The sequence below is a fragment of the Triturus cristatus genome, chromosome 8 (genome assembly GCF_964204655.1).
Source record: "Triturus cristatus chromosome 8, aTriCri1.1, whole genome shotgun sequence".
NCBI lineage: Eukaryota > Metazoa > Chordata > Amphibia > Caudata > Salamandridae > Triturus > Triturus cristatus.
The window spans coordinates 1,611,338,047-1,611,348,864 of record NC_140591.1 but is presented as its reverse complement, the minus strand read 5'-3'; the positions used below and the strand labels follow the sequence as shown (position 1 = coordinate 1,611,348,864).

General features: G+C 46.0%; 1 long non-coding RNA gene across 1 annotated transcript; it reads left to right on the top strand.

Moving 5' to 3' along the window:
• The first annotated feature begins 1,563 nt into the window (after nt 1-1,563).
• On the top strand, nt 1,564-2,931 carry LOC146806333 (uncharacterized). The gene is made up of 2 exons (XR_014967566.1): nt 1,564-1,785; nt 2,497-2,931. It is a non-coding gene; the product is annotated as an uncharacterized LOC146806333 (long non-coding RNA).
• Nucleotides 2,932-10,818: the final 7,887 nt, after the last annotated feature.

Genomic DNA, 10,818 nt, shown 5'->3' with positions numbered 1-10,818 from the left:
ACTATTTCTTTTCTGGGCTCACTTTCAGGAATGGGTACAGTTTGAGGATTTGTGACATTCATTTTATTTCCAAATAATGGTATAACAGGACCTATAGTTACTGGGACTGTCAGGGCCTCTGCATGCAAATTCATCTGATTTATTTTCTGTATCAATTCTTCCTTGTTTTTATTCAGAGCTTCCTTTTCCTTCTCATGGAGTACTCTATTTATTGAATGATCATGTAAAATTTGAGGAACTAACAGGCACATGCATCAAACCTTTTTGCGATCGCAAACGGTGCGAATCGCAAAAATAGGCCGTTTGCGATCGCAAAAGTCAGTGTTGAAATGCATCAACTGTATATTTGCGAAAATCCATTTTTTCGCAAATATAAGGAATCGCAACACATTCTGCGAATCAAATAGCGAATCGGTATTAGCGTGTCCCAATTAGCGAATCGCAAACAACGATTCGCTAAATGTATGCATGACAAATCGCAAATAGCGATTTCCATGAAAATCGCAAATTAGCGATCGCTAAATAAGAAGGATCACAACCAGGTGGTAATCATGAGTGCAAATCACAGACAGGTGAAAACCAACTGAAACCCATTTAAACACACCCAGAATGAGCCAGCACTGTTCACAATGGCAGGGATTTACCTGATGGCGAGGAGGATGAGGCTGCAGGCTGCCGCACAGAGACGGAGGCGAATGAATGAGCGCATCTTCAGAGTCCGCATAACTTTGCTAGGCCAGCAAGAGGATGAGATATACGACAAGTATAGGCTCAATGCAGCAATGATCCATGATCTAATCAATGAATTGGACCCCATAATGCAACGACAGACACGTAGGACCAATGCCATCCCAACGCATGTGCAGGTCCTATGTTGCCTACACCTTCTGGCGTCAGGCAGTTTTCAGGGGGTCATTGCTGTTGCGGGAGGTGTATCACAAAGCGCACTTTCAAGAATATTGAAAGCATTCCTTGATGCCATGATGGCCGTGATCGGGTCTCATATCAAGTTCCCTACCACCGCGCTTGACCTTGCAAAAACCAAACAGGAGTTCTACCAGATAGCTCGTTTCCCACATGTTTTGGGTTGTATTGATTGCACCCACGTTGCAATATGTCCCCCTGCAACACAGGAATATATATATAGAAATAGGAAATCTTACCATTCCCTCAATATTCAGGTTGTTTGCAATGCCAAAAACATTATCACTGATATTGTTGCGCAATTTCCAGGGAGTGCACATGACTCTTATATCTTCAGGCAAAGTGGCATACACACCCGTCTTGTCAGGGGAGAATTTGGAGAGGGACATCTGCTTGGTAAATATGTGTTATAGTTTATCACTGTCATTGTACGTATGTCAATGTGAAGCTGCCACTGACTCTTTGCTCCATTACATGTAGGTGACAGCGCATACGCCTTGCGTAATTACCTAATGACGCCTTACCTCAATCCCACAACTGCCAATCAACAGAGGTACAATGCAGCACATATTTCGACAAGGAACATCATAGAGCGCACATTTGGGCTGTTGAAGAGCCGATTCAGATGTCTACATAAGACCGGTGGAGCACTGAAGTACAACCCTGAACAATGCTGCAAGATAGTAGCGGCATGTGCCATGCTGCACAACATAGCGACAAGGGGAGGAATGGACATCGAGGTGTCTGACAGCGATTCGGAGGATGGGAACCAGCAAGTGCCACAACACCATGCAGCACAAGGGGCAGGCGCAGCAGAAGGGCGTAGGAGAAGATTTGACATCACACAAAATTATTTCTGAGGTGAGTAATGATGACACAGAAACTGACTATTGCTATCAAAGTATTCTTTAATTAAATAAAATTGCCATGAGTGTTCAAGCACACTTGTAATCTGACCAGTGCAATGGACATAAGTGGTTTGCAAATGTCAATTCACTTGTCAGTCTGTGAAAAGTCAAATCCAAATAAATGGTTACGTCACCATAGTGGAATGCACTTGTACATGCCAGTCTAGCGCTTTTTCCCACGAACACCCAGACGCCTGTCAGACCCAGCATTGTCATCCGTTATGTTGGAAGCGGCGGGGGTACTGCTGCGTGTGTTGCGTCTTCCTGCAGTGCGGACTGGAACTGCCACACTACTTAGGCTTGAGCCACCCTCACTACCCTCTTCGGCCGTCGAATTGTTGGCCGCAATTGTGGAAGCATTTAGCAAATCAACTGCATTGGTGACCTGGTCCAGTGCTTTAGCCACATCGCCGCTCCAATGGCACATTTCAGTTTGCATGGTCACAGACCTACGCGCCAGCAGTGCAGTTGTCGTGGCCAATCTATTGTTTGATTTAGCAAACATTTTCAATTGCAGCATTAGTTGACGATGCTGTCTCTTCTGGGATACATTTCCCTCATGCATCACCTTGCTCAGTTGCTGCACACTTTCTGACAGTACTGCTATGTTGCTAGCCATCTTGCCAACTTGCAATTGTACTAATCGTGTGTTTTTTGTCTGCAGGCGCTGCATACGGAGCATCTGTCCCTCAAGACCACCCCAGACATCACTTGGTTGCTCCTCCTGCTGTGTCCTGAGTGCTCTTCCTCTCCTACGCCGGGCTCTGTGATTAGTTCTGGGGACCTGTGGTTGTGTTTTTGTGATGGAAGTTGTCTGGCCATGGCTGCCACCTGGTGTTGCATCAGCCTCATCATCTTCACACTCCATGGTGACTAGGGATGGAACAGTAGCCCTGCGTGACTTTGTTGGACGTGAGGGATTTATTTGCACCACAGGTGTGTCCATCTGTTCACCTGCGCTGGTGTCCTGCATGTCTGGGGAATCGCTATCCACATCTTCTACACGTTGCGCATCTGTGAGGTGAAACAGTGCAACACTGTATTATTTCATGTCTGTGATATTAATTGCACAGTAATAAATATCTGCCTTTGTAAATGATTTTATACTCTATTAAGCTTTTTTGGGTTGTTACTCTGAGATTTGACATTTTAACTGCTTGACCTGACTACATCTCCCATAATGCCCCTCACCTACTGAACGCATTGTGTACTGGATGTTCAGGGTCTGCACTTGGGCTGTACTGTGGTCGAGTTCTACCTTTACATTTTGTAACACTAAGAAAACATACATTCATCTTACCTTCAGATGTGTTTGCTGCTCCGGACGTGTCCAGCTGGGTCACACCAACAACAGCTTCTGGCTGGATGGTGGATTCAATCAAGTCCTCCATGGGAGTGTTCCCAGTGTCTGTTGGTGTTCCCCCTCCTGTCTTCTTTGCCTCCTTCAGGCGGTCAGCTATGCGCACCTTAGCCCGACTGCGCAAGTCGTACCATCGTTTTTTGAGTTCTTCAATGGTGCGGTGTGTCACCCCAATGGCATTGACCCTGTTTTGGATCCGGAGCCAGATTTTCCTTTTCTCCTGCTCTGCCACTTTCAATGATGCCTTTCCAAACAGCTTGTCATGGCTGTGGACTACTCCCTCAATGAGGGTGTCAATTTCTTTTTCTGCAAATTTAATTTTGCGTTTCCTGCCTGTTTGGCTCTCCTCTGCTGTTTGTGAGGCTTCCATTTGCTATCACAAGTTTCTCTTCTGTCTCTGTCACACTCCTGTTCTGCTCCCAGAGCCAGCTCCCTCCTCTCCCTGACACTGTGCACTGGAAATGAGGCTGCTCACTTCCTGGTTGTGATGTCATCAGGATGCATCAAAAAGCGACTTCGGTATTAGCGATTTCGCTAATTGCGAAATCGCTAATAGCGAGTTCGCAAATGCCGAAATCGCAATTTATTTAGCGATTTTTAGCGATTCGCAATATTCTCGCAATGTTTTTGTTGCATCGTGTTTTGCGAGTCTTTATTTGCGATTCCTTAAAATTCGCAAATAAGGACTCGCAAACTCTCTTTTTGATGCATGTGCCTGTAGGGGTGTTCCCAATGCTGGTGCACTTGGAGTGACTACTCCGCTGGGCCCTTCCTCATACGGTGGAGGAGTTTAGTTAAAATGTCCTCCAAAAATTCATCCTCTGATTCACCATAACCTGTCTCGAATAGATGTTTTGTTTCGTTTTCTCCCTACACTTGCCTCCAGACTGTTCTGGAGTGACTCACTACAACAGCCAAATCATGATTCCACATGCAAATCTCCTCCATCCAGTCCTAGCGCGGCTTCTATCTTTTCCAGCCAATCAGAATCAGGCTCACGCTCGTGGTTTGACCAATCCCAGTGTGGCTTTTGTGACGTCAATCACTCCTTACTACTGACCCCTCCTTTAGAAGCTGCGTTTGTCACACACACACACGCTGTTTCCATCAATCCCAGTGCAGCACTCTGTGACGTCAGTATAACTCCGGCGACTGAACCTCCCTTCACAAGGTAATACCAAAACTTATTTCTCAATACTTTTCATTTGATTCTTCGTTAGTAACAACATAAAAACATTTGCTACTCTGCCTGTTCCACTAAAACCAAAGGATAGATTCCGCTTTTATTCTCGGAGACTCAGAATTGCTCCCTTTTCACTGCGAGTAGAACCACTGTTTACCCTTCATTCAAGCTCGGACGAACCTTTTACTCCTTCAGTGTTACCCTTACTAGGAGATATAAGACCAAAGTTTCACCAGCAAACTCTCTGCTATCACTCACTCTCACTTTTATACGAAATAGTCCCCAATTTAACACTGCCAGCCCTGCGCAGCTTATCAGTGCTAATCCAACAGACGAGTAACCTCACTGCAGTATGGCTACTTACACCACCCGCTATTCCTTCTCTGCGATTTCCAGGTATCACTGTACCTGTGCTTCCAGACAACATAAAACACAACACTAACTTTTTTCTGTGAAAACATGAAATCAATAATCAATAATTAATACTCATCACCAAACTAGTCAATAAAAACATCCTCTGCTACCTGAAAACTGATCCAGCGACGCACCAGCAACAGATACTCCAATACCATATACTCACCTGGGCCCATCAAAACATACACACACATTATCTGGTAAAAACTGCTGGAGTCAAGAGTTTTAATGAATTGAGTATTTCCTCAAGATTAGTCGTTTATTCTAACTAACCTTTCACTGATCAATAAGTTCTTTCCATTTGGTCGATGGACCAAATTTAGTTGGAACTAGTTGATGGTGAAGATGCACAAAACATTAATTCTACTTATAATTTTATATGCAGAATAAGCACAGACACGGGAAGTTTTAAAAAACCTCTATCTAAATTTTAAATGTGAGTGAACCATCTCTAATACACAATACAGGGACCATCAATCAAGGAATGAAGATTCAATTATTCAAATACACTCTTCAATTAAATGAAAAACGACTTTTGCTCAGAAAGCAGAGGATAGAGAGAGCTGTACATCAGAAATATACAAATGTTATATTACCCAAAATGGTGTGAAGACCAACTCCCTGGCCGAAGAGCTGGTAAGGGTCCCCTGGGACAGGACAGGCAACAAAGGCTTCAGGACAGTGTTGGACTTGGCCCTGCTTGCAGGGTCATCCCAGAACTTTTTTTGCCTTCTGCCCAGCCTTTTTGCTGTTATGGTATGGGTGGTTTACAGACTGTGAGTACTTTGGCACTGGAATTTGGTGTAAAGTGCAGGTGCTCTCTGCCCTCCATAGGCTAGCATTGAGAACCTCCCCCGCATGGATAAATCCTAAATGAAACAAAATAAATATGTTATGTTTGGTGTGGTTGAATAGAAATAATACATGCTGCGCAAAGGTGTACGCAGGTTTATTTTCACTGTGTTAGAAATGTCACTTTCAACAGACGCCATTTCGGTGTGCTTTGTGCCGCGTGCCTGAGGTGGGTTGCAGGTCTAGTTCTCGAAGTGACAGGGTGCTCTACACCTCCCCCAAAACCAGTTGGGACCAGTTTCCCCAGAGAGCCTTCCAGAAGCTTCTGGCCTTTTCCAGTAGGTGGGGTGAGGGTGTATATATAGAGGAGCTGAGACTCCAGGTGGGAGGCTGTGCTTAGACTTTGACTTGGAGGGGACACTCTCCCAGGAGGTACCGCCGCAAGGGCCCGCGTGCTGGCCCCTGTGCCCATCTGTACCCCTCTGCTGTCTACAGGGCCAGTTAGAGACCTTTGCTGGAGTGAAGACTGCTGTGCCAGGAGGAGGGCCACATTATAGGGGTTGACTGTTCCAAGAAACTGCTGTCCTGTTCTGATGAGCTGCCCACTGCCTGCTGATCTTACCCAACATTGCCTGTCTGCTCCCCCCTGGCCCCTAGCACCTCGTGGGCGATACTCCATGGTGTGGGATCCTGAAGTATAGCCAGCTACATAGCTCCTCATGAGCGCTGCATCTAGCGCCTTCACAGGAGGTAAGGAACGTCTGTCCTCTGCAGCTGCTGAGCTGCCAGCATGACGAGGGGATTTCCCTAGACTGCGTGGGCATCTTCAGGGAGAGCCCCGGTGTGGGGACTCCCCCGGGCTGCTGTAAAGACATGGGAGCCTGCCCCGCATTTGTGAACCTTCAGCGGCTGCCTAGCCCGCGCTTTATGCTTATTTCTGATAGCGGGAGCCCACCCCACATGTGTGTGCCTTTTTGCTTATTCCGACCAGCGGAAGCCCACCCCTTGGTCTTCATGCCAATTTAGCGGGAGCCCACCCCGCACTACAGAATTGCCAAAAGAAAAATCACTGCCGCCACCCGGGCCGAGAACCAGAAGAGAGTCGCTGCCCGCGGCTACCCGGAAGGCCTGCAAGCTGCCTGGCATGGGTGGGGGTAGAGGTAGGAAGTGGTAGCATGGCCGAGCGGGGCTCCCGTGCGTGGTGAGAACCCTGCGTCGGCAGAAGAAGCCAGGTGGAAGCCTACCCCGCGCTGGCCAACAGCCCAAACGACGACAGAGACTTCGCTCCTTAGGTGGGGGCTCCTGTGGGCTGGAAGGAGCCCCGCAGAGTTGCTGCCTTTATCGAGGAGGTCCTGAGGTGAGGCTGACGAGCGGGACGCAGAAAGAGGCTGGCAGAGTCAAGGTGGGGTTCCCCGTGAACTGAGGAGAGCCCCGCGGATGTTGTGAAGTTCGCCGGAGGTGTGGAAGAGCCAGTCCGGCGGTAGAGAGAGCCCGGAGCAGCGCAAGAACAGTCCCGGTGAGTGGGGCCTCTGGGAAGGACCACGAGTGCCGGAGGTGGCCCCCGAAGTGTCTGTGGTGGTCTCTGTGCACAGCGGTGCCGCCGTTGTGGGCCGCCGCACCGTTTGGAGGCACTTTGGAATTCTGAGTCCCAGAGGGGGCTCCAACTTGGCCAGTGCTACTTTGCTGGTCACACCTGCAACGGTTTGGGGGCACCTTTAATTTTAGCAGTCCCGGAGGGGGCTCCAGTGGACCAGTGCTGACTGGATTTTCTACAACTGCCCCACCGGACAGCGGGCAGGTACAACATTTTGGCACGTTTTGTTGGGAAGTACCGGAGTGGGACTTGAAAGGCACAGTGGTACCAGTGACTTGGTGGCCTCATTTTCCCCAGCTGCACCACCGAAGCAGGCTGCTGCAACGTGGACAAGTCTGCATTGTTGGTATGACTAGGGTGCCCTGCTAATGTGATGCGTAAGGTCATACAATGATGTTTTCATTCCACGCCTGAGCTATTGCGGGTACGCCTAAAGTTTTTAAGCTGATGATGCCTTGATGCTCACAGGTTTATGTATAGTGTGATTCCTGCTCATGTGGTTGTGCCCACTGCCAGTGTTGTTTATGCCACGATGATGCCCAATGCATAATGTGATTGATACTCATTATGAATGCGGTTATGCATAATGTCTTTATGCTTTTAAGGATGTGATTTATGCTCATGAGAATGCCTTACGTCAGGTTATGATGTTCTAGGTGTCACCAGGTTTGCCCTGATAATTCTGTTATGCCCAAGGTGACCCATGCTAGTATGATGTATAATGTGCATATATGCCTAAGGTTCTGCCCTAATGTTCGCAATAATGAGATGCCCAATGTTCTTATGTTGGTGCGGTGCATAATGTGTCTCTATGCCTAACCTGATGTTTTCACTCTAGGCCTCCTGCAAACGAGATTTAGGCTAATGAGGTATGCCTAATGTTATGCCCAAGGTGTTGCCCATGCTAGGATGTCTTAGGAGGAAGCCTCATGCCAAGGTGATTTACGACTAATTCTAATGTGAGGATGCCTTTTGTTATGCCTAATGCTTATTGCAATGTCGCTAAGTGCATGGTCTTGCCAGTAGGTACGGGCTGTTACACATTTATTGCTGATGGTCTTACCTTTTTCCCCTGTACTTTATGGTGGTTCTGGCAGCGACTCGATCGATTGGCACTACATAATCCCCTGTAAACTGACACCTGGTGCCTGCTGGCACAGTGTTATATGTGTCTGTGATTAGGATTCTAATCTGTTTTCATAACACAAAAAGCTATTTTTACACAACCTGGTGTGGAGTCTCTTTTGTAGTGTGCCTAGTGTGCCACCTGTGAGTGTGGACTGTGCAGATGCTTTACACATTGCTCCGGAGTTTAGCCTACCCACTCCGCGCCAAGCTACCCCGTTTCTAACAGACAGGAAATCAGGACAGGATAGTGGACCTCTCTAGAAACGACAAACTCGTCGCACCCCTCTCCGACACTCTCTTCCTCCTCGAGATTCTTCCGCGATCTTCTTTCTAAGCAATTTCTTTAAGGTAAGAAATTTTGCAATTGATTTTTCATCAGCATCATTCGTCACTCCGACAGCACCTCTGGTTCACAGCATCACTTCCGCATCAAGCAAACATCGATCGATCTGGTCTCTTCCTTTCAAATCACCGCTCAACCCCTCTCTTCGCAACACTAACTAACTAATCTACCCAAATTATACCTTTTGGGATTCATGTACCACCCCCTAAAGTTGCAATAGCGCAAAAATGCGAAATCTTATTGGACAGGCAAGGGACGTTAGATCATCACACCATGATGACATAGCACTTTAGTCAAGTTGTCTTTTGTTTATAAACCCATCCCCTTAATTTATATTCATTCTTTATTTTCCCATTCGGATTTAATTCATATCTGCAACAAATTATCAACAATGTCCCATGTGACTTTATTAGTTGAACTCTTGAAGTTTGGATTCCTAGGGTTTAGCAGTCTGTGGCCTTGGCTGTGATTCAAACATGGTGTCATCTTTCCGGGTACACCTCGGTTAGACATGCGCAAACGAGTCTTGTTCAAAGCACTAGAGCCATGACGAGACGGCCCAAATACAAACTAATGAAAAGGTCAAAGAGAGAAAATATTAATTTCACAAATAAATGGTTTCACTGTATACCACCTATTACTCTTAAATTATTAGTACTCTTCCCGCATTAGCTTTTAGTAAATAGAGCGTTTTCTAAACAGCAAAGCAGGTGCCATGCATGTGGGTCTTAAAGACGCCAATGCGTTCTGCTCATGCGCAGGAAATTCCCTCCAAGCCGTTAGACGTCACATTGCATAGATGCAATTGACGCATGCGCAGTAAAGTTTTTTCCCTGTTACAGCCGCGTTTAGTCTGCTGTCCGTATTAATGGTTAGTAAACACACAGGCAAGCTTCTCTACCCTTTATGTTTATGAAATGTGTGATGATTAGTCACAAGACACAATTAGTATTCCATGTTAATAAGTTAGACGAGTGAATTGAGTACAAGCAAATGTCTTAAAAATGAATCCTTGTTCCATCACTAGCATTACAGGAAGTGTGGTGTATTCGTGTCCAGATAGAATTCCATGTGTGTATAGGAAGGGTTCGCTGCAAATCAGATTCCCATGAAATGTCAGTTTTACTCTTGGGGTGAGTGGGAAGGGAGAAATGAAGATATTTATATATATATATATATATATGGGAGGCCCGAAAGGAACGAGAAGTAGATAGTGGTTCTAATGGGAGGTCAGACGGAGAGGAGGGTTGTGGTATCCTAGTTTATGGAACCATCTCCATTTGTGGTTCCGTAACCTAGGAACTTACATTCTGTATCCTAGAAGCTGGTTGCTCATGATGTCTTTGTAACTGAAGACTGTTCTCCTGTTGGTTGCTGCACGGAGCGCTCCTGTGGATGAGGTCTATATGTATTGTGTATGTGTGGCAGACGCATCCTAATCTCTACAACGGGACCGCCTCACTTATGGTGGGTGGTCCCTTTTTACATCGGGATGGCCTAAGTGTTTAACCTGGATGATCCCTTTAGCCGCTCAATCTTACCAAAAAATGGTACGATTGGAAAGTTTAATGGACTGGTTATGCCATATAGGGGAATCCAGGAATATTTGCAAAGAAGAAAGGGATTTTTTAAGGACCAGGTTAAAGGTCAAAATAAATTTTGAAATGGTTGGGGACTTAAATAAACGAGGAGAATGAGTAAAATTGGCTAACGAGGAAAAAGGAAACTGGTGAACCACAGATTTCTCCATCTATACCATATTGACAAGGAGGGTTTATCTTAAGAAGACGATAAGGTAAAACCTGACGGATTAAAAAGGAGGAGTGGTATTGACGATAGTTGGGAAAATTGACACCTTCCCTATCCTTAGGAGCAGAAAAGGAAGATAAAGATATATGAGCTTTCTGGCTATTCCAGAGAAATTGACTTAAAACACTATTAAGTGTTTTAAATTTTTTTAAGGGAAGTCTCACTGGTAGCATGGACAAATAGAAGTTAATAAAGGGGAGCATCATCATTTTGGAAGTTTCCAACCTGCCCCACCATGACAACAATAAGGCAGACCATTTCTCTGCCATACCAAATATCTTTAATAGGACATCCTCCCAAATTAAGCTGAACCGTTCTAACAATTGAAGAGACGTGTTTTATTCCCAAACATGTAATGTAATT